Source organism: Phyllobates terribilis, unplaced genomic scaffold (genome assembly GCF_046119375.1).
Source record: "Phyllobates terribilis strain yellow unplaced genomic scaffold, ASM4611937v1 Scaffold_284__1_contigs__length_2488782, whole genome shotgun sequence".
Lineage (NCBI taxonomy): Eukaryota > Metazoa > Chordata > Amphibia > Anura > Dendrobatidae > Phyllobates > Phyllobates terribilis.
Window position 1 is genome coordinate 77487 of NW_027363044.1, and position 27172 is coordinate 104658.

Consider the following 27172-nt stretch of genomic DNA (forward strand, 5'->3'; position numbering starts at 1 on the left):
CGATGGGGCATCACTCCCGGACACCTTGTGGACATCCAGGGCGTACCACCCCCGCACCCCGTGGTGGCGGGTGTACGTGACTATGTCACCCGGGACGAGGTTCCGGCCAGGGTGTCCCTTTTTCAGCCGCGACTCGACGTCCTGCCGGCTGATGAAGACGTCGTGCTCATGCTGGGAACTCCGAATGAATCCCCACCCCGCCTCATGGTGGAAGAGGACAACTTGCCATTCCACACGGGGGCTTGGACGGGTCTTCTCCTCCTGGCGGGCCCGGGACTTTGCAGCCTTGGCGTGCACCTCGAGGCGCTTGCAGCGAATCTCCCTCTGGCGTTGCTCCCGGCTGAGTTGAAGGATCTGCTGATGGCACAGCTCGCTCCTCCTGCGCGCTTCAGCCCGGGTCTCCCGGGGGGAAGCCCATCAGGTCCCCCCCCTGGTTGTCCCAGGCCCACTCCTCAGTCGCCGGCCAGGTGACTGTCGGTGCGGTTAGCGGTGTCAGCAGAGGTTGCTGCGGGTCCTCTGCAAGTGCGGACCGGTCCGGGTTGGGGTCGGTGGATACCCCAGCAGCCTCAGGTATTTCCGAATCAGGAGTTGGACGGCAGTGCAGGTCTCCGCCTATAGCAGAAGCTTGCAGCTCCGGGGCAAAGACCTGCTCCCAGGTGACCGCGCCAGGCAGGAGATACTCGGCCATGAGGTCCAGTACGGGCACGGTAGGTTCAGCAGCCGGGGCAGGCGAAGCACACTCACCCACCTCTGGGCCGCTCACGACCTCTGTCACCGCTTCTCCCTGAGCTTCAGCTCCTTGATGGCGGGTTCGTATGCGCAGCAGCATTTCTTCCTGCCACGCAGCAGACACCGCCTTCTGGGCCTCATCCAGTCTATGTGCAAGACCCGGGGCTTCCTGGTGGAGAAATTCAATATCTCCCGCTGTAAGTATTGTGCCGCTTCGCTCCCTGCCGGGGGAAGGACCTGGGCCAGGTTCGGAAGGTTCCGTTTGTTGCGCTCCAGCAGCATCCATGTCCGCTCCTGAAGGCCGCCAAACCTCAACTGCAATGGCCGCACCTTGTTGTTTTTTTTCTTTTTCCTCCTCTTTTGGGGCGGCTCCAGGGCGGTATGCTGACAGCCACATCTTCGTTCGGCCCATCCATTTTGACGGGCATTACCCCGCGGACAGTTTCTGATGGAAGGGGCGGTCCACACTTTTGGCGCCATGTGGGAGCCTGGTCCACGATAGGAGGTGTTAGAAGACCGTCTTTCTAATACACTATGGCGTCTGTTCTTCTTGGGCGGGCGCCATTTTAAGTGGAAATGACAGTCTAAGGTGTAAGGCACACAGTACCCTGTAGCAATGGGTAATTCCTTCCTTTGCTGCGGGCACACGATCCTGCCGACTACGCCAGTTGAGTGATGCTGTAAGCCCTACCCTGGGAGATGGGGAACTCGGAGCCGGGTCCTGTGTTGTAGATGGGGTGCAGCCATGGCCCGGACCCGCTCTGCGCCCAGGGCCGTCACATTAAAAAGGATGGTATGGGCTTATCCGGGTTGAGTGGCTGATCTCGACTACGCCACCTGTGGCACCTGGTGAAGGCCACCAGCGCCGCTACAGTCCGCTGAGGCAGGGTGTTATTGCAGCCATCGTTGTTACTACTCCCCACAGGTGGAGCAGGGCCTCAGGGCAGAGGGACAGGATGGAGGGGGTTTTAGTCTAGGAGGTCTGTTACTGCGTAGTGCGGTGTAATGCAGAATAAAGAGTCCAGAGGCCATAGGGGTTAACTTCCAGGGTTTTTATTCATGGTGGAGATTGCAGTTGGAAGGCTTCTCCCTGCTCCTCGCGGAGTTCTGCGATCACCAGAGACGGGGGGGGGGGGTCCGACAACCTCCGAGTAAGTCCAGTGTTCAATCAGGACTCCGCACCGGAGTGTTCCTAGACTTCAGACCGGGTCCTTTCCTGTCTGTGTGTGTGTAGATAGGCCGGGTTCTCCCTCTGAACTTCACTCAGAAAAAGGGTATGGGTGGCAACTCCGCTCCTTCCGTTACCCGGTGGGATCCTCAGGGCCTACCGGACTTCCCTGACCAGGACGTAGAGTGGCAAGGTCAGGTGTCGGGGGCCGGTACCCCTCTTGCAGCCGGAATCCCTCTGAATAAATCAGGTTGGCGAGGACAGGTGGCATATACCGCTCCGTCTGCATCCCCCTGGGATCCATTTGCGGTGGAGCTAGACTCCTAAGCTCCGGCCCTTCTTGGTCATGGTCCTTGACCAGGCTGAGACATTCATTATCTGCAACCAGCCCCTTGACCCAAAGCCAGGGTACGAGGGCCGTGCCTCCATCCTCTGCAGGTCCACACAGGATCCACGCTCAGGGAGGAAGGTCACGATCAAAGAACGATCAATGAACCCAGAACCAAGATGGCTTTGTATTAAATATGAAATTTAAAGTGTCACTAAAATGTGAATCCTCCACCCTCACCCACTAATTGGTTCCCCAGTCTCCCGATTCCCAGTAGGGGCAGCACCTGGTGCCTACTAGCCCCCTCTGGTGGGAGAAGTGTGGTGTTGGATGTGGAGGTAGAATCCTGACCATCGTACTGTTCTTACCTCAGAGGAGGAACACTACACCCGATTAAAGAGGTGCAGCATCCCTGTGGCGGTCGAACCCTCAGGGGCGCCACACATACATATATAGTGAAGTCCATATTACGTATAGAGCTTCACTTATAAAGACAACCTTTGTCCATTTGCCGAAATATCAACATCGTGGATGAAATCCCCTGATAAGAAACTGAGCTAACTTTAGGCTATGTTCACATGTTGCGTTTTTGCAGCATTTATGAATTTTCTGCTGCGTTTTACAGTACCAGCAAAGTCTGAGATTTCAGAAATCTCATGCACACTCTTTGTTTTTTTTTTCCTGACTTTTGTCAAAGAGCTGCATTTTTGCAAACAGCAGCATGTCACTTCTTTTAGCGTTTTTCACCCATAGAAAGCAATGGGTAGCGCAAAATTGCAGGTATCAAGTTTTGCTGTGTTTTTGGTGCAAAAACCTGAGGAAGTTGAATCATGTTTCTTTTCATGCACTAAACTTTATCAGCATGCACAAGAAACAAATGTACCCTGACAAAAACGCAGAAAAAAACTCAGCAAAACCTGCTTTTTCTCTACTGCCAAGAGAGCAGGTTTTGGCAGCGGAAAAAAAATTTGCAAAAACACAATGTGTGAATATAGCCTTACGGGTTGTAACCTGTGAAGATTGTGCAAAGCGCATCTCTCTACACTCCACTGTGTTAGCACTCAGAACGTCAGCTGGCTGTGAAGAACAGACTGGCCTGCCGAGAATCTGATCAAAAATATGGATGTGTGAATGAGGTCTTAGGCTGATGGGAGGGGATCAGTCAGATATGGAGACAGTCACCACCTCCAATAGTATATGATCTCCCATCAGCCTAAGGCCTCAATCACACGTGCAATATTTGCATACGAGTGCTATCCATCGTCTTCAAGGATAGCACTCGTACCTGTGATAGTCTATGGGGCCATTCACATGTCTGTGATTTTAGAGACATGCCCGATTTTGATCCAAGGGTCAGATTACACTTGGCCATGCAAGGTCAATGGGTTTGTGAAAAAAAAACGGACTGCACTCTGACATCTCAGTGCAGTCGATTTTTATGGTCTGTAAGAATGAAGAAGGTGGAGAATTGTTTTATTTTTTTATTTCTCCAGATACGAGAACAACGGATGACACTCAGGTCACACTCTGATTAAAGTCCGATCAGAATAATTGGCCATTTTTCTTGTATGTGGAAAAATCAGAAGTGTGAATGAGTCCTAAGGTTGTTTTTAATTAGTAGTGGATCCTACCTGCCCTTTAAATTTGGTTAGACAAAAAAGGGGGTGGGGTGGAAAAGCGCAGTGCTTGTGTGAACCTGTATGGAAGTGGAATATACGTGCAGATACAGTGGTCTGCTCACCTGAGTGGGTTGTGCAGACCGCACAACCCAGGTTAAACAGCTACTGGCGCTGATAGCGCTGCCACGATGCCTTCAGTGTCTCCTCTGGATTAGCAGATGGAGCTTCCAATCATGTGATTCCGGGTGGGGTCACATGGGTGATGACATCATCGCAGGTCCTACAGGTCCTGCAGCTGAAATTGTATCCAGTTCTCTGCAGCCTCCAGCCACAACTCCCAAGGGAAAAGTGAACAGTGTGCAAATTGAAGTGGTCAGTGGGGCGCTAGAAACTGGATAAGGCGCTGGAAAAGGATAAAACAAACCTCTTTATTGAAGTATTAATGCCCACAACACGTTTCTGCAGCGGTCTGCTGCCTTCATCAGGTGGAGTTATGGGAAAATGGCAGAAACAGGCACTTTTTGGCACTGACCACTTCAATTTGCACACTTTAAATTTGGTTAGTCCTATGAAAGAATGGTACATCTTGTTGTTCTTGATGGGCTCCCATGAATTGGCCAATTTATGCACCAAGTACCTTCATTTTCCATATCTCTACGCTTACAGAGGCGACTGTATTCTTTATTATGCAGTGATAGCAGCAGCGCCTGTTCACACTTAATTTATTCTGTCTGGAGGCGATATACATATGACGCGCCCCTGGGCCTGTGTCGCGCTGCGTTGCGCAGGCGGGAGCTTACCCGGAGCCGGATCTGTTGAGGGTTGTAGTCTCGTGGCGGTGACCCGGTCCGTGCCCAGGGAGTCAGACTAAGTGGCGCTGTATCAGCGGTAGATGTAGGACGACTACGCCACCCGTTGAATGCAGCTATGGAGCTGCCGCTGCAGGGCAGACCGCTGAGGCCGGTGGAAGGATGGTGCAGCGTGGATGGTATAACCCCCAACGGGAGGGGTATGGCTTCAGGGCAGCCGACGTGGATGATGGGGGTAGCAGGAATCACTCAGAGACGCTGCGGTGTGATTCAGGGTCTTTACTGGTGACAAAGATAGACCCTCCCGGAGTACTGGCTAGCGATCGGGGCCTGGTCAGTCCTTGAGCAGATGGGATCTCCCCTGGCCAGGCGGAGTTGTAGGCCTCCCAAACTGACTGTACTCTTCTGGCTACCTTGCTAGAGGCGGGTATAAGTAGCCCACGTCCCTGAGTGTACCGTGTGGTGCTCACCCGTATGGCCGGTGACTCGGGGCCTTCTAGTAGCTTCCGCTCCATGACGGCGGTGCTGGTCCCATGCGTGTGACCGTGCCTTCGGGTTTCTTGGCCAGAGGACCTGAAATCCCCTGCCTGACGGATTCTGCTGCTGGGTAGGAGTTAGTCCCCACAGCCTCGGACTCCGGGTCCGGTAAGAAATCTTCTCAGTCAGGGCGAGCTCTGCAGCTGCCAGCCCCTGACTCCTTGTAGCACTGCTCCCACAGAGCTCCTGTTGTTTCTTCCTATGCTGCTTCTCTTCTCTACTTCTGGCATGGCCCAGGAGCTGGGCCCAGCCGGAGCCACAGCTCCCTGTCAGCCCTCCTGGCTGAACTCTCCCTCTGAACTCTCTAACCCTGCCTCAGCCCCAGGTTTATACAGGGGAAGTTCTTCCCCTCCCAGGACTGGGCAGGAGGTGTGGCATGCACAGGATCCCTGACCAAGAGACCTCCCACCTGCTCTCAGACATAACATTGCTTGTTACTGTGGAAACCAGACCCCTGGGGTGCCACACATACATAAACACAGAGGGGTTGTCCAAGTTTGGGCTGAAAGTTTACAATCGCTCTATATGACTACGGTCATCTGAATCCTCACATCATACGCTGTCAGGATTCTTCGATGACAGTGGCAAGAGTAGCTGGTCACGTACAAGTATGTGTTTTGCATATCTGTGGTCACGTGTCGATTAAACGTGCTCGGCCGCATTCAGTTCCCTTGTATTGATCGAGGACGAACACGTCTAGTCAGAATGTGACTGGAAGCATGCAAATTGTTAGAACCCTCCTGTTTGTTTGTTTTTTCCTTCCTGTGTATAGCGGTCATGTGACCATTTGCCTTTATATTACAGCTCCGCCCTTTTGGCTCTGTTGGACTTCAGTGTTGTTTGACTGCTTCTCTAGCCAGGTGCTTCTGTGCCTATCTGGCAGCTCGCTTGGTCCTTCTGGGACCTCTAGTACCCTTTTGTCAGTTTGTATTTTTGTGTTCTGCAACTACTCTGTTTAGGAGGTGTCCCATTTTTGTCCCAGTCCTTAGTTCTTTTAGGGACCCCTCTCCTTTATGCTATAGGTCTCCGTTCAGACTAGCTGAAGACTAAGGCGGGTCTGTTCACTCGGAACAGGCAGCCCGCTACAACGTAGGGATTCAGCTTAGTCTTATTGTAGGGACAGCCTTCCCCTATCTTTCCTTAGTTCATGTTGCAGATCATAACACAAATCACATACTTGTGGTGGCATGACCGCCTGCACGCGATGTGTGCGCTCTGAGGATTCAGAAGTCTGCAGTCATAGAGTGATTGCAGACTTTCATCTCAAGACTGGACAACCCTTTAAAGGGGTTGTCCACTACTTTGACATTGATGCCCTGTCCTTAGGATAGGGCATCAATGTATGATCGGCTGGGGTCCCACACGTGGCATCGCTGCCGATCAGCTGTTATCGTGCCGGTGGCCGCCGGCCGGAAGTCCTTGCCTGTGGTGCCTGGCCGTCAAGTTATAGTGGCGGCCGCTTGTAACTGTATATCCGCCTCCTATTCAATTGAATGGGAGGCGGATGTGCAGTTACGAGCGGCGGCCACTACAGATGGACGGCCAAGCACCGCAGATAAGGACTTGTGGCCGCTGCCGCCGGCATGATAACAGCTGATTGATGGGGATGGGGCGTCCGGGACCCCGGCCGATCATACATTGATGCCCTATCCTATGGATAGAGCATCAATGTCAAAGTAGTGGATAACTTTTTTAAGAGTACATTCCCACTTTCAGGATTTGTTGCGGTTTTCACGCTGCAGAATTTTTGTACTTATTATGTAAATTACTGGACACGCATTTTTACACATGCGGATCTTCCTCAACTAAGCAAGTCTATGAGGAAAGTCTACATGCGGACCCACAAGAGAAATCGACATGCTCGGGGTCTGAAGGACACGCCGCATCTCAGTTTCCGCTGGTGATCCGCTGGTGCACAGAGATGCATAGTGGACAGAAAAGAACATCCACTATGCTGTAACATCTGGCTGTTGCGGGTTTGACGCTGCATAAATATGCAGCGTCAAAACCGCAGCAAATCTTGAACGTGGGAACGTACCCTTAGGCTATGTGCCCATGATCCGGAGCCGCTGCGGGTTTGACGCTGCGTGTTTATGCAGCGTCAAAGGAAAGTCTGCAGGTGAAAAAAAAATGGTAGCTATTCCGCAGCATTGGGGCCGCAGGCTGGTACGCATTGTGCGCACATACAGTGTGGCTAGCTGCAGCAATACTAGTGATTAGTGATGGTCTGGGGTCAGATGTACTCACTCTGACAGCCGTGTCCTTTGCTCTGCTGTGCACTCTGCAGCCTGTCCATTCCTCCTTCAGTTAATCCTTCATTAGGAGTGCATGATCTGCAATGCAGATAAATGTGTGTAAAGAAGTCATTTAAACAATTTATTAATAGGCTTCCATTGTCACAGGTGTCCTAATGTTTAGCTCAACCCTCTGGTCCCAGGTTCAGGATCTCTGTGGTGACTGACAGACACAAGACAGTGGCTTGGTGTGAGGGGCTTCCTGACTTTTTATTTGTTTGCAGCCCTCCTCCCCAGTTACCCTAGATAGTTGGCAGAATTCCAAACACGACCCCTCCCCCCTGCCTTAACACCCGCACATCCAAAACAGGACACAAAGTAAAAGAAATTCATTTACATTTCACACTTACAGTACAGAGTGCCAGTCAGAGACTTACCCTGCAGCCAGGCCAGCTCCCTCTGCAGCCAGTCACAGACTTACCCTGCAGCCCTGCCGGCTCCCTCTGCAGCCAGTCAGAGACTTACCCTGCAGCCAGGCCGGCTCCTCTGCAGCCAGTCAGAGACTTACCCTGCAGCCAGGCCGACTCCCTCTGCAGCAAGTCAGAGACTTACCATGCAGCCCGGCCGGCTCCCTGTGCAGCCAGTCAGAGACTTACCCTGCAGCCAGGCCGGCTCCTCTGCAGCCAGTCAGAGACTTACCCTGCAGCCAGGCCGGCTCCCTCTGCAGCCAGTCAGAGACTTACCCTGCAGCCAGGCCGGCTCCCTCTGCAGCCAGTCAGAGACTTACCCTGCAGCCCTGCCGGCTCCCTCTGCAGCCAGCCAGAGACTTACCCTGCAGCCAGGCCGGCTCCCTCTGCAGCCAGTCAGAGACTTACCCTGCAGCCAGGCCGGCTCCCTCTGCAGCCAGTCAGAGACTTACCCTGCAGCCAGGCCGACTCCCTCTGCAGCCAGTCAGAGACTTACCCTGCAGCCAGGCCGACTCCCTCTGCAGCCAGTCAGAGACTTACACTGCAGCCAGGCCGGCTCCCTCTGCAGCCAGTCAGAGACTTACCCTGCAGCCAGGCCGACTCCCTCTGCAGCCAGCCAGAGACTTACCCTGCAGCCAGGCCGGCTCCCTCTGCAGCCAGTCAGAGACTTACCCTGCAGCCAGTCAGAGACTTACCCTGCAGCCAGGCCGGCTCCCTCTGCAGCCAGTCAGAGACTTACCCTGCAGCCAGGCCGGCTCCTCTGCAGCCAGTCAGAGACTTACCCTGCAGCCAGTCAGAGACTTACCCTGCAGCCAGGCCGGCTCCCTCTGCAGCCAGTCAGAGACTTACCCTGCAGCCAGTCAGAGACTTACCCTGCAGCCAGGCCGGCTCCCTCTGCAGCCAGTCAGAGACTTACCCTGCAGCCAGGCCGGCTCCCTCTGCAGCCAGTCAGAGACTTACCCTGCAGCCAGGCCGGCTCCCTCTGCAGCCAGTCAGAGACTTACCCTGCAGCCAGGCCGGCTCCCTCTGCAGCCAGTCAGAGACTTACCCTGCAGCCAGGCCGACTCCCTCTGCAGCCAGTCAGAGACTTACACTGCAGCCAGGCCGGCTCCCTCTGCAGCCAGTCAGAGACTTACCCTGCAGCCAGGCCGACTCCCTCTGCAGCCAGCCAGAGACTTACCCTGCAGCCCTGCCGGCTCCCTCTGCAGCCAGTCAGAGACTTACCCTGCAGCCAGTCAGAGACTTACCCTGCAGCCAGGCCGGCTCCCTCTGCAGCCAGTCAGAGACTTACCCTGCAGCCAGGCCGACTCCCTCTGCAGCCAGTCAGAGACTTACACTGCAGCCAGGCCGGCTCCCTCTGCAGCCAGTCAGAGACTTACCCTGCAGCCAGGCCGACTCCCTCTGCAGCCAGCCAGAGACTTACCCTGCAGCCCTGCCGGCTCCCTCTGCAGCCAGTCAGAGACTTACCCTGCAGCCAGTCAGAGACTTACCCTGCAGCCAGGCCGGCTCCCTCTGCAGCCAGTCAGAGACTTACCCTGCAGCCAGGCCGGCTCCTCTGCAGCCAGTCAGAGACTTACCCTGCAGCCAGTCAGAGACTTACCCTGCAGCCAGGCCGGCTCCCTCTGCAGCCAGTCAGAGACTTACCCTGCAGCCCTGCCGGCTCCCTCTGCAGCCAGTCAGAGACTTACCCTGCAGCCCTGCCGGCTCCCTCTGCAGCCAGTCAGAGACTTACCCAGCAGCCAGGCCGGCTCCTCTGCAGCCAGTCAGAGACTTACCCTACAGCCCTGCCGGCTCCCTCTGCAGCCAGTCAGAGACTTACCCTGCAGCCAGGCCGGCTCCCTCTGCAGACAGTCAGAGACTTACCCTGCAGCCAGGCCGGCTCCTCTGCAGCCAGTCAGAGACTTACCCTGCAGCCAGGCCGGCTCCTCTGCAGCCAGTCAGAGACTTACCCTGCAGCCAGGCCGGCTCCCTGTGCAGCCAGTCAAAGACTTACCCTGCAGCCAGGCCGGCTCCTCTGCAGCCAGTCAGAGACTTACCCTGCAGCCAGGCCGGCTCCCTCGGCAGCCAGTCAGAGACTTACCCTGCAGCCAGGCCGGCTCCCTCTGCAGCCAGTCAGAGACTTACCCTGCAGCCAGGCCAGCTCCTCTGCAGCCAGCCAGAGACTTACCCTGCAGCCAGACCGGCTCCTCTGCAGCCAGTCAGAGACTTACCCTGCAGCCAGGCCGGCTCCTCTGCAGCCAGTCAAAGACTTACACTGCAGCCAGGCCGGCTCCCTCTGCAGCCAGTCAGAGACTTACCCTGCAGCCAGGCCGGCTCCCTCTGCAGCCAGTCAGAGACTTACCCTGCAGCCAGGCCGGCTCCCTGAGCAGCCAGTCAGAGACTTACTCTGCAGCCAGGCCGGCTCCTCTGCAGCCAGTCAGAGACTTACCCTGCAGCCAGGCCGGCTCCCTCTGCAGCCAGTCAGAGACTTACCCTGCAGCGCGGCCGGCTCCTCTGCCTCCACTAGGCAGCTCTAATGATGGTCGCTCAGGCTGCTCAGCCTCAACTCCTCTCTGCTGTGCATGCAGCGTAGCCATCTAGAGGGGCGTGTCTATCGACAGGACATCCGACGCCGGGCCCCCTGATCACTCGGGCCCCATAGCAGTTGCGTGGTCTGCCTCTATGGACGGTACGCCACTGCCTCTGAGTTTGTTTGTATGTTGTTCGTTTTTGTCTTAGGCTATGTGCCCACGATGCAGAAATGCTCAGGATTTTTTCCTGAGCGTTTCTGCATCTCCCTGGCAGAAAAAAACGCATGCGGATTGTACATGCGGATTGTACATGCAGATTGTACATGCAGATTGTACATGCGGATCGTACATGCGGATTGTACATGCGGATTGTACATGCGCTTTTCCTGCCAGGGACATGCGGATGTGAAGCGTTCTTCACATGCATTTCCGCATGCGGGTGTCAAGCGCTTTCCAAGCGATTTTAGCATCACTTGGAAAGTGCTTGTGACAACTAGGTCACACTATATAAATCCATGCAAACGGCATGGATTTATATAGTGTGACCCGAGAGAATGGTTAAAAATAAAAAAATTAACCTATACTTACCTTCTGATGGCCCCTGCAGTCTTGCTGCGCTCCTGTGCTGGCTGCCGGCAGATCGCTGTACGCTGTACTGAAAGACCTGCCGTCACATGACTGTGACGTCACCGCAGGTCCTTCAGTCCTGCGCGATCTATCGGCAAGCACAGGGAAGGAGTCCGGGGGCCGTCGGAAGGTGAATATAATCTTTATTTTTTATTTTATTCTTTTTTTTACAGCTTTTAATGGTACCTGGGTGTGGAGGAGAGTCTCCTGTCCTCCACACGCGGGTACCATCCGCACATTAGAACGCGCCAATTACGCAAGTACAGATGGAGTCTTGCCAAATTGGCGCGTTCTAATGCAAGTCGATGGCGGGGAAAACGCAGCGCTTCCGCAAAATTAATGGACATGCTGCAGATTTTTGAGCGCAGCATAAACGCTGCGGAAAAATCCGCAGCATGGGCATTGAAAGTGCGGAATTGCATTGGAGACCATGGGGGAAGGTTTACCAAGCGTTTCCCAAGCGTTTACGCTGCGGAAATTCCGCAGCATAAACGCTTGAAAAACGCATCGTGGGCACACAACCTTACTGGATGACATATTATTGTACCCTTTTAATTGCACTAAGTAAAGGTTATATTTTAACTAAACTTTGATACCACTTTGCTTGGATTAATGTCTATAAGGACGTCCTCTGTACAGTAACTTCAATCTAGATGTCTCAGTACAGAGGTGACTAGATGGGAGTTGCTGTACTGAGGTTCATGATCTCTGTGCACTGTACTGTGTATAAGGACGTCCTCTGTACAGTAACTTCAATCTAGATGTCTCAGTACAGAGGTGACTAGATCGGAGTTGCAGCACTGAGGTCCATGATCTCTGTGCACTGTACTGTGTATAAGGACGTCCTCTGTACAGTAACTACAATCTAGATGTCTCAGTACAGATGTGACTAGATCGGAGTTGCTGCACTGAGGTCCATGATCTCTGTGCACTGTACTGTGTATAAGGACGTCCTCTGTACAGTAACCTCAATCTAGATGTCTCAGTACAGAGGTGACTAGATCGGAGTTGCAGCACTGAGGTCCATGATCTCTGTGCACTGTACTGTGTATAAGGACGTCCTCTGTACAGTAACTACAATCTAGATGTCTCAGTACAGAGGTGACTAGATCGGAGTTGCTGCACTGAGGTCCATGATCTCTGTGCACTGTACTGTGTATAAGGACGTCCTCTGTACAGTAACCTCAATCTAGATGTCTCAGTACAGAGGTGACTAGATCAGAGTTGCTGCAGTAAGGTTCATGATCTCTGTGCACTGTACTGTGTATAAGGACGTCCTCTGTACAGTAACTTCAGTTTAGATGTCTCAGTACAGATGTGACTAGATCGGAGTTGCTGTACTGAGGTCCATGATCTCTGTGCACTGTACTGTGTATAAGGACGTCTTCTGTACAGTAACTTCAATCTAGATGTCTCAGTACAGAGGTGACTAGATCAGAGTTGCTGCAGTAAGGATCATGATTTCTGTGTACTGTACTGTGTATAAGGACGTCCTCTGTACAGTAACTTCAATTTAGATGTCTCAGTACAGAGGTGACTAGATCGGAGTTGCTGCACTGAGGTCCATGATCTCTGTGCACCGTACTGTGTATAAGGACGTCCTCTGTACAGTAACTTCAGTCTAGTTGTCTCAGTACAGAGGTGACTAGATCGGAGTTGCAGCACTGAGGTCCATGATTTCTGTGCACCGTACTGTGTATAAGGATGTCCTCTGTACAGTAACTTCAATCTAGATGTCTCAGTACAGAGGTGACTAGATCGGAGTTGCAGCACTGAGGTCCATGATCTCTGTGCACCGTACTGTGTATAAGGACGTCCTCTGCACCGTAACTTCAATCTAGATGTCTCAGTACAGAGGTGACTAGATCGGAGTTGCTGCACTGAGGTCCATGATCTCTGTGCACCGTACTGTGTATAAGGACGTCCTCTGTACAGTAACTTCAGTCTAGTTGTCTCAGTACAGAGGTGACTAGATCGGAGTTGCAGCACTGAGGTCCATGATCTCTGTGCACTGTACTGTGTATAAGGACGTCCTCTGTACAGTAACTTCAATCTAGATGTCTCAGTACAGAGGTGACTAGATCGGAGTTGCTGTAGTGAGATTCATAGTTTGTGTGCACTGTACTGTGTATAAGGACGTCCTCTGTACAGTAACTTCAGTCTAGATGTCTCAGTACAGAGGTGACTAGATCGGAGTTGCTGTAGTGAGATTCATAGTTTGTGTGCACTGTACTGTGTATAAGGACGTCCTCTGTACAGTAACTTCAGTCTAGATGTCTCAGTACAGAGGTGACTAGATGGGAGTTGCTGCACTGAGGTCCATGATCTCTGTGCACTGTACTGTGTATAAGGACGCCCCTTGTACAGCAACTCCATGCTAGCCGTCTCACTACAGAGGTGACTAGCTTGGAGTTGCTGTATGGAGGCTCGTGATGTCTGTGCACTGTAAGGAATATAAGTATGTTCTCTATACAGTAACTCCATTCTGTCTCACTACAGAGATGACTAGAACTGAGTTGCTGCAGTGAGGTACATGATTTCTGGGCACAGTAGCATAGCTTGCCTAACGGACGTATCTAAATAATAATGATTGTGCCTGCGCACAGAAGCATTTTTTGGGGGGCTTGCACCAAGATCCCTTGGAAATGAGCAGTAAACATTATTCTGCATTAATTTATTGATCAAATTGGGGTAAATAAACAGCAAAACAGCTATGTTAGGCATGTGTGAGAAGCACACGATCACTCATGTCTACGGATGGGACTAGCTAGACTATTATTATAACCACGTGCACTCTGCCTAAAGGATAGTAACTCTGCAAAGGGATTCTGTCATAAAGACAAAAAAAGACGGCTCCAATGTAGTACAGGCACTCGGTGCACCCTTGTTGTGCCGGACAGTTCAGTGCACTTTACCACATACTTGCTTTTCTCTAGTCCAGGTGTATGAGCCTTAATGGGGTATAATTGTCCGCACCTAGAAAAATAAATAATTTGAGTGGGGTGAGGGGGGTTGTGCTTCATTCTTAGCAAGACAAAGTGCTATTTTCAGGGACACCATATTTCTTTTCTACAACCCCTGGCAAAAATTATGGAGTCACCGGGCTCGGAGGATGTTCATTCAGTTGTTTAATGTTGTTGAAAAAAAGCAGATCACAGACATGGCACAAAACTAAAGTCATTTCAAATGGCAACTTTATGGCTTTAAGAAACACAAAAAGAAATCAAGATTAAAAATGTGGTACCACATCCTGATCCTCATCTTCTAGTCCTGTTCCCATCCTGGTCCCCTGCGGACATTAGCTGCTGGCCTGTGATTGACCCACAGTTGGCATTGGTAGAGCTGAGCAAAGAGCTTGTCTGTGCACGGCGCCTGCAATATGTTCCACTGAAAAAGTGCTGACGTGCCACAATCCTCCAGGTGTACGGTGCCTGCGGCCTGCATGAAGCAGCCCCTGTGGCCAAATGTTTAAGACCCCCGCTCGAGTCTATAAAGCTACAGCTGCCAATCAAAATACAGGGTGCCATGATATACTGAGGGGCTGCCATTGGTTTGATTAGTTATTCTGTGATGACAGAGTCTCTTTACCCCCTGAGTGATTTCAGACCAATCACCTATTCTGTGGAGAAGTGATAAAGATTTACAAGACAGTGACTTGAAGGGTCAACCTGATATTTGACATTTTTTCTCAACATTTTATTTCAGTTCTATTTTCAAGCAGATCAGGGGGTGTTCATATCCTGAGACGACCATAAGCTGCCCCCAAAAAACTCACTGTCTTCACCGAGGGGTGCGCAGTTCAGGCATAAGAAAGGTATACTCAGTCCATAATATGGATATCCATGGAAAACGGAGGGCTTGTAGTGATCGATGGGTTATTGCATTGTGGGGTGTCTAGGTTCTGCTTGAAAGTATAAGGACATTCACAAATGAAAAAGATATAATACAAGGTTTACTTAAATCTTGCAAATGAGAAAACAGGTGTACTGGTGTGATAATTCTAATAATCCAGGTGCATCTCACTAAATTAGAATATCATCAAAAAGTTAATTTATTTCAGTTCTTCAATACAAAAAGTGAAACTCATATAGAGTCATTACAGACAGAGTCATCTATTTCAAGTGTTTATTTCTGTTAATGTTGATGATTATGGCTTACAGCCAATGAAAACACAAAAGTCATTATCTCAATAAATTAGAATAATTAACAAAAAACACCTGCAAAGGCTTCCTAAGCATTTAACAAGGTCCTTTAGTCTGTTTCAGTAGGCTCCACAATCATGGGGAAGACTGCTGACTTGACAGATGTCCAGAAGGCAGTCACTGACACACTCCACAAGGTCTCAGAGTCTGGAGGAAGAGTGGAGAGCCCACAATCCAAGCTGCTTGAGGTCTAGTGTGAAGTTTCCACAATCGGTGATGGTTTGGGGAGCCATGTCATCTGCTGGTGTAGGTCCACTGTGTTTTATCAAGACCAAACTCAGCGCAGCCGTCTACCAGGACATTTTACAGCACTTCATGCTTCCCTCTGCCGACAAGCTTTTTGGAGATGGAAATGTCATTCTCCAGCAGGACTTGGCCCCTGTCCACACTGCCAAAAGTACCAATACCTGGTTTAAAAACAACAGTATCACTGTGCTTGGTTGGTAGCAAACTCGCCTGACCTTAACCCCATAGAGAATCTATTATAGAGAATCTATGGGGTATTGTCAAGAGGAAGATGAGAGACATCAGACCCAACAATGATGACGAGCTGAAGGCTGCTATCAAAGCCATTTAAAAGTGTACTCAATAGTACAACTAGGACAAAAATTAACTACACATATCAATAAAAGCACCATATGAGGGATGGATAATAAGGGTGGTAGGTAGTACAGACAGACTTGCCCTAAGCAGCCCTAGTGGAGTATCTCTCCCTCCCTAACATCGGAGTGTTTTCACCCTAGTAGTGCAGATTGGTGTCCCCGCTCCTCGGAGGCTGTCCCTTGCTTATCCCTACGTATCCCTAAGCACACACACAAACAATAAACATATTGACCAGCAGTATATACTAGTCATGCCATAATTGACATGCTAAACATCAAAAAATCACACAACATTTATGTCAGTGGAAAAAACAATAAATACACAAATTTATGGATCCCATAAATAATTTGTCAACAAATAAGGACCACCCTCCCTAAATTTTTGCTCATATAGGTAGATAGATAAGAGCAGCAATCACCCACTTATCCAAATGAGTACCATTACATGACAGAAATACTGGTCAAAACACCAAAAAAGAGAAATGGACTTATCTGATCTCTAGTCCATCTGAGGTCACGGTAGATGCCTTGGGCGATGTTTCTTTTAAATCCCTCAATAGGTAACTGTCCAGGACAAATCACAGAGGTTCTACAATGTTTCAAAGTATGGTTCCAAACACACCAGACATCCGCTTTTCCAATCCCTCAAAGAAATATATAGCCATCAGCAAAGAACAAAAGTCCCAACGCGTTTCACCCCCTCCTCGATATGGGGCTCATCAGGGGACAGGGAAATGTTAGAGGAGAGAGACCATAATAGGTGCACCCAGGATAAGTGCTTCCATTCCTATATTTCTTTGAGCGATTGGAAAAGCGGATGCCTGGTGTGTTTGGAACCATACTTTGAAACATTGTGGAACCTCTGTGATTTGTCCTGGACAGTTACCTATTGAGGGATTTAAAGGAAACATCGCCCAAGGCATCTACCGTGACCTCAGATGGACTAGAGATCAGATAAGTCCATTTCTCTTTTTTGGTGTTTTGAACAGTATTTCTGTCATGTAAATGTAGCACCCTGAGGATTCGGCTGCTACAGGGGTATTGCACCTCAACCCAGAGGTGTGATATTCCACTCCCGGGTAAGGATGGAGTGTGGAACTGAGCTCAGTTAGCTGCATGCACTACACACATCCCATTTCCGAGGAACAGACCGACGGTACTCCCACCAGTTTATGTGCAGGTACGACAGTGTCTGTTCCTGGCTGGAGTGGGAGGGGGGGTGGAACATCCCAGTAGTGTAGGGGCAGATAGGGGGAGCAGCCTGGGTAAAGCTAGGAGCTCATTGGGTGCTGGTCACCTGAGCTCACACATAGAGGGAGTATATAAGGTGGGAACCATCTTAGATCAGGGTCAGTCTGTCAGAGTTGAGTCAGAGAAGCAGAGCAGCTCAGCCAGCTCCAAGGCCAAGAGAGAGAGAGAGGAGAAAGAAGGACCCAGAGGGGGAGAAGAGGGAACTCCAAGAACCCAAAATTAGATCAGAGGGTGAAGAGTTGGCACAAGGGTACCGGATCCCAAGCTGGTGGAGGGCCCTAATCCTTAGCCAGAGACCGGAGGTCGTGGGCAGGATCTGCCACGACCACCCACTAAATCCACCCGGAAGGCAAACCAAGAATAGGGTCAGGGAACCCAGAGACAAGGGTTTACCAACAAGAGGCCCGAGGGAGCCGGACTTAGGTGGATCCCTGGTGGGGAAGGCCGGAGAGGAGGACAAGTCAGAAAGGGAGCTCAGGACTACACTCCGGAGTTGCCTGGGAGTTGACCGAGTCCAGGACCTGGTGGACGCAGCACGGCTTGGGTGGTCACTGCTGTACACAGTGACCCGAGCAACACCAGTAAGTAAAACCCTGGAACTGCATTTTATGCCTCTGAGTCTCCTTGCTGCACCTTCACAACCACCATCCTCCACGGCTGACCCCCTGAGGCTATACCCCTCCCGTTGGGGGTTATACTACCGCAGCTGCACACACACCACCAGCCTCAGCGGACCATCTTGCAGCGGCGGCCTTTTGACCGCAAATCAACGGGTGGCGTAGTCGACACTAATAACATCTATAAGGACTGCCGCACACTGAGCTTGACACCCTGGGCACGGACCGGGTCACAGCCACTCGGAGACTACAACCCCCATCTGATCCGGCTCCGGGTATTCCTAACAACATGGCCCAGGGGGCGCGTCATAATGGTACTCATTTGTATAAGTGGGTGATTGCTGCTCTTATCTATCTACCCACAGTACAGACCAAAAGTTTGGACACACCTTCTCATTTAAAGATTTTTCTGTATTTTCATGACTATGAAAATTGTACATTCACACTGAAGGCATCAAAACTATGAATTAACACATGTGGAATTATATACTTAACAAAAAAGTGTGAAACAACTGAAAATATGTCTTATATTCTAGGTTCTTCAAAGTAGCCACCTTTTGCTTTGATGACTGCTTTGCACACTCTTGGCATTCTCTTGATGAGCTTCAAGAGGTAGTCACCAGAAATGGTTTTCACTTCACAGGTGTGCCCTGTCAGGTTTAATAAGTGGGATTTCTTGCCTTATAAATGGGGTTGGGACCATCAGTTGTGTTGTGCAGTAGTCTGGTGGATACACAGCTGATAGTCCTACTGAATAGACTGTTAGAATTTGTATTATGGCAAGAAAAAAGCAGCTAAGTAAAGAAAAACGAGTGGCCATCATTACTTTAAGAAATGAAGGTCAGTCAGTCCGAAAAATTGGGAAAACTTTGAAAGTGTCCCCAAGTGCAGTTGCAAAAGCCATCAAGCGCTACAAAGAAACTGTCTCACATGAGGACCACCCCAGGAAAGGAAGACCAAGAGTCACCTCTGCTTCTGAGGATAAGTTTATCCGAGTCACCAGCCTCAGAAATCGCAGGTTAACAGCAGCTCAGATTAGAGACCAGGTCAATGCTACACAGAGTTCTAGCAGCAGACACATCTCTTCAACAACTGTTAAGAGGAGACTTTGTGCAGTAGACCTTCATGGTAAAATAGCTGCTAGGAAACCACTGCTAAGGACAGGCAACAAGCAGAAGAGACTTGTTTGGGCTAAAGAACACAAGGAATGGACATTAGACCAGTGGAAATCTGTGCTTCGGTCTGATGAGTCAAATTTGAGATCTTTGGTTCCAACCACCGTGTCTTTGTGCAACGCAGAAAAGGTGAACGGATGGACTCTACATGCCTGGTTCCCACCGTGAAGCATGGAGGAGGAGGTGTGATGGTGCTTTGCTGGTGACACTGTTGGGGATTTATTCAAAATTGAAGGCATACTGAACCAGCATGGCTACCACAGCATCTTGCAGCGGCATGCTATTCCATTCGGTTTGTGTTTAGTTGGACCATCATTTATTTTTCAAAAGGACAATGACCCCAAACACACCTCCAGGCTGTGTAAGGGCTATTTGACCAGGCAGGAGAGTGATGGGGTGCTACGCCAGATGACCTGGCCTCCACAGTCACCAGACCTGAACCCAATCGAGATGGCTTGGGGTGAGCTGGACCGCAGAGTGAAGGCAAAAGGGCCAACAAGTGCTAAGCATCTCTGGGAACTCCTTCAAGATTGTTTGAGGACCATTTCCGGTGACTACCTCTTGAAGCTCATCAAGAGAATGCCAAGAGTGTGCAAAGCAGTCATCAAAGCAAAAGGTGGCTACTTTGAAGAACCTAGAATATAAGACATATTTTCAGTTGTTTCACACTTTTTTGTTAAGTATATAATTCCACATGTGTTAATTCATAGTTTTGATGCCTTCAGTGTGAATGTACAATTTTCATAGTCATGAAAATACAGAAAAATCTTTAAATGAGAAGGTGTGTCCAAACTTTTGGTCTGTACTGTATATGAGCAAAAATTTAGGGGGGTGGTCCTTATTTGTTGACAAATTATTTATGGGATCCATTCCTCTGTGTATTTATTGTTGGGTTCAGGTCTGGTGACTGTGGAGGCCAGGTCATCTGGCGTAGCACCCCATCACTCTCCCTCCTGGTCAAATAGCCCTTACACAGCCTGGAGGTGTGTTTGGGGTCATTGTCCTTTTGAAAAATAAATGATGGTCCAACTAAACGCAAACCGGATTGAATAGCATGCCGCTGCAAGATGCTGTGGTAGCCATGCTGGTTCAGTATGCCTTCAATTTTGAATAAATCCCCAACAGTGTCACCAGTAAAGCACCCCCACACCATCACACCTCCTCCTCCATGCTTCACGGTGGGAACCAGGCATGTAGAGTCCATCCGTTCACCTTTTCTGCGTTGCACAAAGACACGGTGGTTGGAACCAAAGATCTCAAATTTGGACTCATCAGACCAAAGCACAAATTTCCACTGGTCTAATGTCCATTCCTTGTGTTCTTTAGCCCAAACAAGTCTCTTCTGCTTGTTGCCTGTCCTTAGCAGTGGTTTCCTAGCAGCTATTTTACCATGAAGGTCTACTGCACAAAGTCTCCTCTTAACAGTTGTTGAAGAGATTTGTCTGCTGCTAGAACTCTGTGTAGCATTGACCTGGTCTCTAATCTGAGCTGCTGTTAACCTGCGATTTCTGAGGCTGGTGACTCGGATAAACTTATCCTCAGAAGCAGAGGTGACTCTTGGTCTTCCTTTCCTGGGGTGGTCCTCATGTGAGCCAGTTTCTTTGTAGCGCTTGATGGTTTTTGCAACTGCACTTGGGGACACTTTCAAAGTTTTCCCAATTTTTCGGACTGACTGACCTTCATTTCTTAAAGTAATGATGGCCACTCGTTTTTCTTTACTTAGCTGCTTTTTTCTTGCCATAATACAAATTCTAACAGTCTATTCAGTAGGACTATCAGCTGTGTATCCACCAGACTTCTGCACAACACAACTGATGGTCCCAACCCCATTTATAAGGCAAGAAATCCCACTTATTAAACCTGACAGGGCACACCTGTGAAGTGAAAACCATTTCCGGTGACTACCTCTTGAAGCTCATCACGAGAATTCCAAGAGTGTGCAAAGCAGTCATCAAAGGAAAAGGTGGCTACTTTGAAGAACCTAGAATATAAGACATATTTTCAGTTGTTTCACACTTTTTTGTTAAGTATATAATTTCACATGTGTTAATTCATAGTTTTGATGCCTTCAGTGTAAATGTACAATTTTCATAGTCATGAAAATACAGAAAAATCTTTAAATGAGAAGGTGTGTCAAAAAATTTGGTCTGTACTGTAGGTAGATAGATAAGAGCAGCAATCACCCACTTATACAAATGAGTACCATTACATGACAGAAATACTGTTCAAAACACCAAAAAAGAGAAATGGACTTATCTGATCTCTAGTCCATCTGAGGTCACGGTAGATGCCTTGGGCGATGTTTCCTTTAAATCCCTCAATAGGTAACTGTCCAGGACAAATCACAGAGGTTCCACAATGTTTCAAAGTATGGTTCCAAACACACCAGGCATCCGCTTTTCCAATCCCTCTTTTCGCCGCACTTCCGCAGAATAATTGGTAGTGCTGCGGATTTTTCCGCAATGATAATCCGCAGCGGAAATTTCCGCATGTGCACAGCACATGCGGATTATCATTGGGGAACATGGCAGACCTTCTACCAAGCATTTTTAAGCGTTTCTGCAGCGGAATTGCCGCTGCGGAAACGCTTAAAAAGCGAATAGTGGGCACACAGCCTAAAAAAAATTATTATAATTAATATTGTGCCAAATTAATTTCACGTGAACTATCACATGATCTATCACAGGGGATCATGTGACATGTCACATGATACATCAGGTGTGTGTGTGTCCTGGGCCCTTGCCACTCTTAATCCACTCCTGGCCCCCTCACACCACCCACACAGCCCCCTGGATGCCCCTCACACCAACCCCCTTTATGCCAGCACAGCATTTATTCACATGGTCAGTTCTCCCCGCCTCAGTCCTCACAGCACAACGCTGAACACGAGCTCCTCATCACCATCCTCCTGTCCCGGCACAATGTGCGCACTGCTGCAGCTGCAGGTGGAATAGTGTCCACTGGACTGAGAAGGCCCCGCCCCTTCCGGTGACATCATGATTCCATAAAATCACTCCTCCCCCTCAAGACATCAACTCCAATCTAGACGCTCCCCTGTTGCTGAGGCGTGGTGACGCTGTAGCTGGGTGATTGCAGTCAGAGTAGTGGTGTTTGGCGTCTGTACTACAGGTAAGAAGATGGGAATGTGCCAAGGTGATTACTACATTCAGGACAATAAGTAGCTAGCTGTAGGTGTGCAGAATCCCACTTCCAATATTGTCAGGGTCTCACACCCCCTGGTGTCGTGGGCTGTCGGGCTCCCGCACCCCCTGGTGTCGTGGGCTGTCGGGCTCCCGCACCCCTTCGTGTCGTGGGCTGTCGGGCTCCCGCACCCCCTCGTGTCGTGGGCTGTCGGGCTCCCGCACCCCCTGGTGTCGTGGGCTGTCGGGCTCCCGCACCCCCTGGTGTCGTGGGCTGTCGGGCTCCCGCACCCCCTCGTGTCGTGGGCTGTCGGGCTCCCGCACCCCCTCGTGTCGTGGGCTGTCGGGCTCCCGCACCCCCTGGTGTCGTGGGCTGTCGGGCTTCCGCACCCCCTCGTGTCGTGGGCTGTCGGGCTCCCGCACCCCCTCGTGTCGTGGGCTGTTGGGCTCCCGCACCCCCTTGTGTCGTGAGCTGTCGGGCTCCCGCACCCCCTCGTGTCGTGGGCTGTCGGGCTCCCGCACCCCCTCGTGTCGTGGGCTGTCGGGCTCCCGCACCCTTCATGTCGTGGGCTGTCAGGCTCCCGCACCCCCTCGTGTCATGGGCTGTCAGGCTCCCGCACCCCCACGTGTCATGGGCTGTCAGGCTCCCGCACCCCCTCTTGTCGGGGGCTGTCAGGCTCCCACACCCCCTCATGTCGTGGGCTGTCAGGCTCCCACACCCCCTCATGTCGTGAGCTGTCAGGCTCCCGCACCCCCTCGTGTCGTGGGCTGTCAGGCTACTGTGCCCCATCGTGCCGTGGGCTGTCAGGCTCCCGCACCCCGTCGTGTCGTGGGCTGTCAGGCTCCCGCACCCCCTGGTGTCGTGGGCAGTGGGGCTCCCGCGCCCCCTCGTGCCATGGGCTGTCAGGCTCCTGCACCCCCTGGTGTCGTGGGTTGTCAGGCTTCCGCACCCCCTCGTGCCGTAGGCCGTCAGGCTCCCGCACCCCCTCGTGCCGTGGGCTGTCAGGCTCCCGCACCCCCTCGTGCCGTGGGCTGTCAGGCTCCCGCACCCCCTCTTGCCCTGGGCTGTCAGTCTCCCGCACCCCGTCGTGCCGTGGGCTGTCAGGCTCCCGCACCCCCTCGTGTCGTGGGCTGTCAGGCTCCCGCACCCCCTCTTGTCGTGGGCTGTCAGGCTCCCGCACCCCCTCGTGCCCTGGGCTGTCAGTCTCCCGCACCCCGTCGTGCCGTGGGCTGTCAGGCTCCCGCACTCTCCCCTTGTCGTTGTCTGTGGAGAAGATTAATACATATTTTCATTTTTCAGGTTTTCTCTTATAAAACAAGATCCCTGAGCTTCTGTCTTTGACTGAAAAAATGGCGTCTGACAAGTCGCTGCTGTCTGCAGAAATGAGCACAAACATGGAGGAAGCGCTGTATGAACAGATGCTGATGAAGGTACGAAAGATGAATTGGAGAGGCCGGCAATCACCGGGTGAATGTCTCCTCCGTCAGCCGCCGGGGGCGCTGCAGTCTCCAACATTTACCTAATGTGTATTGTTGGCTTTAGACCCCTCACAGTTGTACTATTTTGGTGCAGGAAAAATCAGTTTGCAGACCCATCCTGTTCATGTTACTCACTGATTCTCACTTGTTGCCTCATTTCAGGCCAAACAGGAGATACAGAGCAGAATACCGAACTTACCAGAAAGCAGACAGATCAGACCCCAATCGGGTGAGATGGGCGTCCTCTGATTATTATCCAGATTACTTTGTGCATATTATGTGACAGATACCACAGTGGGGCAGTGGGGTCTTATTGACTGCAACGGTCACATGATGCAACCAACGTGGGGGGTCACATCGTTTTTTCTTATACAGTTGGTTACATGTAAATGCTGCTTGGCTTTTGCCAATTTTATTGTATTTTTGTTCAGTTTTTGTTTTTATTTCTGTGTTAGGTTTCTGCATTAAAACTCGCACATCCAAAAATACCAAAATCTTTATTAACATCTGCAAGTCGAACCAGATCCCAGCGTCCCCGGACCTGACGGAGAAGGAGTTAGTCAGCATCCTGGAATCTGATGATCCCTCTGGCTATCGAGTCCCCATGAGCCTTGGAGAGCCCCACGTTGAAGTTGATAATAGTACGTTTTTTTTTAATACAGCGCGTCTCTTTTTAAAGGGGTAGTCCAGAGATATCCTTAAAGGGGTTAAAATAGCAAGTATTACAACTTACTTATCCTCAATGGTCAAAGGTGCCATCTCCACAGGTTCTGGTAGGTCCACTTCCAGTCTGCGGAATAAAGTTTGACATCTTGTTGTTGACTTTTGAACTTTTTTGGTTTAGATTTGGGACTTAAAGGGATTTCCACTACTTGGATTCCCCTTTAAGAACTTATACCACTTATTCATAGCAGCCCTACTAAGGTCAATGGATTGAGTCGGCACCGCAAAGTATCTAAGTCCTGGTGCACTTTGTCCTACAGGTGGATGCGGCTGCACTGCATACGACATAGTGATTAATGGCACCTTCTTTGAGAAAATTAAGGTAACTGCAATTGCTTATTTCGACATACGAGTTGTCTGCTCTCCTTTGTGTCAGCTCCTTACTTTGTATTTTTTTATTAGAATAATGAGCTTTTCAGGGAATTTTTTATCACCGTGGCCATGGAGGGACTAGAGAACAAGTACCAAACGGAGCTGTCAAGAGGTAACGACCGCATCACTGATATTTTCCTTGATTTTTTCCATCGACCACACAAGGACTTGTTCTTTCGTGGAGCAAGTTTACCATATAATATATTGAACATTTTTATGTACCAACCTGTTGTATGGCACCGTATCAAATGCCTTTGAAAAGTCCAGATAGACAACATCCACTAAGTTTCCCTGGTCCAACCTAGAACTTACCTCCCCATAGAATCTTTTCAGATTAGTTTGCAGGACAGATCCCTCATAATCATATGTTTAGGTTATTCTTATTGAGGTGCTCCAGGTTAGTATCTCTTAGCAAACCCTCAAAGATGTTGCCCACAGTACAAGTTAAACTTACCGGTCTATAAATTCCAGGCTCAGATGTTATCCCCTTCTTGAATATTGGTACCACATTTGCTATGTGGGTGTAACACTGGTGGATATGGACCCACTGCCCCACGGGAGGGTTGTGACTAGGTGTCTACTGGGTCTCCACTAGAACCTCTGGTGGTGAGGATAGACTGGGCCGCCGATAGACACCAGGTACCACTTCGGGGCAGTCCCCGGGACTATAGCAGCATTCCAGAGGTACCAGGGTACCAGACACAGGAGAGCGAAGACAAGGACTAGGTCAGACAGTCTGAGATCGGGGCAGGCAGCACAGGTTCAGGATAGAGAAAAATGGCAAGGGGGACAGGGGTTTTTGATACCAGAAAACTCCTTTAACGCTTGCAACCTCTGTTGCTTGACTGCAACTCAAACAGTCAAATCAGTCAGTAAGAATTTAGGGCACTTCCATGGCGATATTTTGCATCAGTATTTGTTAGCAGATGCCAGGAGTGGATCCAAAACAGAAGAGGTGAAAGTGTTTCAGTTACTATTTTTCACTGTGTTTGTTCCCCTCTGGTTTTCAGCTTACAAATACTGATGTAAATTAGTGCCCAAAATACTCACTGTGTGAATGAGGCGAGGAAGCTGCTTGTAGTACTGTAATAGAATTCCTTATTCTGAGGATGAGTGCTATAATTCTTGTCTTCTCTGCTCCATCAAACTCCCCAGAGTAGGGGCAACCCCTGGGGCAAAACTGCTGGCAGCAGATGTCCAGACGTATGACTCAGTGAAGTGTGATGGACCCCGACTCCCAAACAAAATGAATCAGACACATACAAAATAAATACACAAAGCATTGCAATTAGGTGTCAAACGTTCTCAACTTTATTTAAATTTACATGACACCGAAAATGGCACAACCCTCGACTCACGAAGAGTCACCCTCCAGCACTCAGGAGAGGAAAAACCCCTGTGGAGGAAACCTCTAGGGAACCATGGCTTGAGGGCTGCCCTTCCCTTGGGCTTAGAGAGTTAGTGCCGATATATGACGGAGTTTTAGAATTTCTACATATTTACAGAGAACGACATAACAAATATAGACTATTAATGTGATAAACTGGATGTGGGAGAGATATGGCTGCGATATCTGTCACCACATTTGTTGCTGGAACGAATTTAGTTGATCTGATTTCCCAGATGGATCTACCACTTCTCCCTTACAGATCCAGCTCCGTCTCTCAAGAAGTTGGGTACTTGGTTACAGGGGTTGCTCATTATGGATAACCCCTAATAGGATGAGTATCCCCTCCCCCTCCCAATTTATCACCCATTAAAGTCAAGGATCCATCCATGAACTCCCAAAGAAGAGCAGCTGTTTGTACATAGTAACAGAAGGGGATCCTGTTTTGGGGACCCCCCGTTCTGTTACCTTCCCTTCCCCCCGGGGTGTCTAAGAAGACAACCCCTTTCCCTGCTAGAACCTCCAAATTACACCAACGTTGGCATATTACGTGGGGTGGTCAAGCTCAAGGTCCTCAGGCGCATCATCAGTAATGGCGCTGATCGTGGCAGCGCGGCATTCTTTTATGGAATCTTCTTTATGACACTTGTTTATGCCCTCACAATAGTTGTCATGATTACTACAAGGGCTATTACTGATGCAGGGTCCAAGTATTAACCCTTTCATCATTGGTAATTCACTTTCATTATAGAGGCAAATAACTGCACTTGTTACCAAGCAGGAGTCTTATAATTATGGCTTCCCTTAGGCACCATAAGAAATACAGATTATAGAACATACGTACAAGTGTTTCAGGAGTGTTTTGCACTTTTTAGATCCATAGATTGGGCTTATAACTAGCACTTTACAAAGCAGAAAATTAAGAGGAAATTACTTGTAAAATAATATTATAGGGAATTGCATTTCAAGCATTTTCCTAATGTGCATTCTGCATACTTGCATAGTTACATAGGTTGAAAAAGTTTGAACTTTAATGTCCTTGGTCTATCTCCAAAGTTATCCATTTTCTTTTTACTAGATTATTTATAACCCACAATGTCATGTTTTGTTAAAAAAGTATCCAGCCCTTCTATAAATGCTGTTATACTATCTGCCATTACTATATCTTGTGGTTGGCATTCCACAGTCTGACTGCT

General features: G+C 50.0%; 3 long non-coding RNA genes across 4 annotated transcripts in view; 2 read left to right on the plus strand and 1 right to left on the minus strand.

Moving 5' to 3' along the window:
• Positions 1-21874, minus strand: part of LOC141220359 (uncharacterized) — a 95450-nt gene extending 73576 nt beyond the window's left edge. For both annotated transcript variants that reach the window (XR_012288661.1, XR_012288660.1), the window contains exons 1-2: positions 21686-21874; positions 7438-7523 (exon numbers count right to left, since the gene is read on the minus strand). This is a non-coding gene — a long non-coding RNA (uncharacterized lncRNA). The remainder of the gene's footprint in view (positions 1-7437; positions 7524-21685) is intronic.
• A 34-nt stretch (positions 21875-21908) lies between these two features.
• LOC141220360 (uncharacterized) lies at positions 21909-24020 on the plus strand. Its single transcript, XR_012288662.1, has 4 exons — positions 21909-22004; positions 23316-23446; positions 23657-23723; positions 23950-24020. It is a non-coding gene; the product is annotated as an uncharacterized lncRNA (long non-coding RNA).
• Positions 24021-24035: 15 nt separating this feature from the next.
• LOC141220361 (uncharacterized) lies at positions 24036-24703 on the plus strand. Its single transcript, XR_012288663.1, has 3 exons — positions 24036-24135; positions 24478-24539; positions 24620-24703. It is a non-coding gene; the product is annotated as an uncharacterized lncRNA (long non-coding RNA).
• Positions 24704-27172: the final 2469 nt, after the last annotated feature.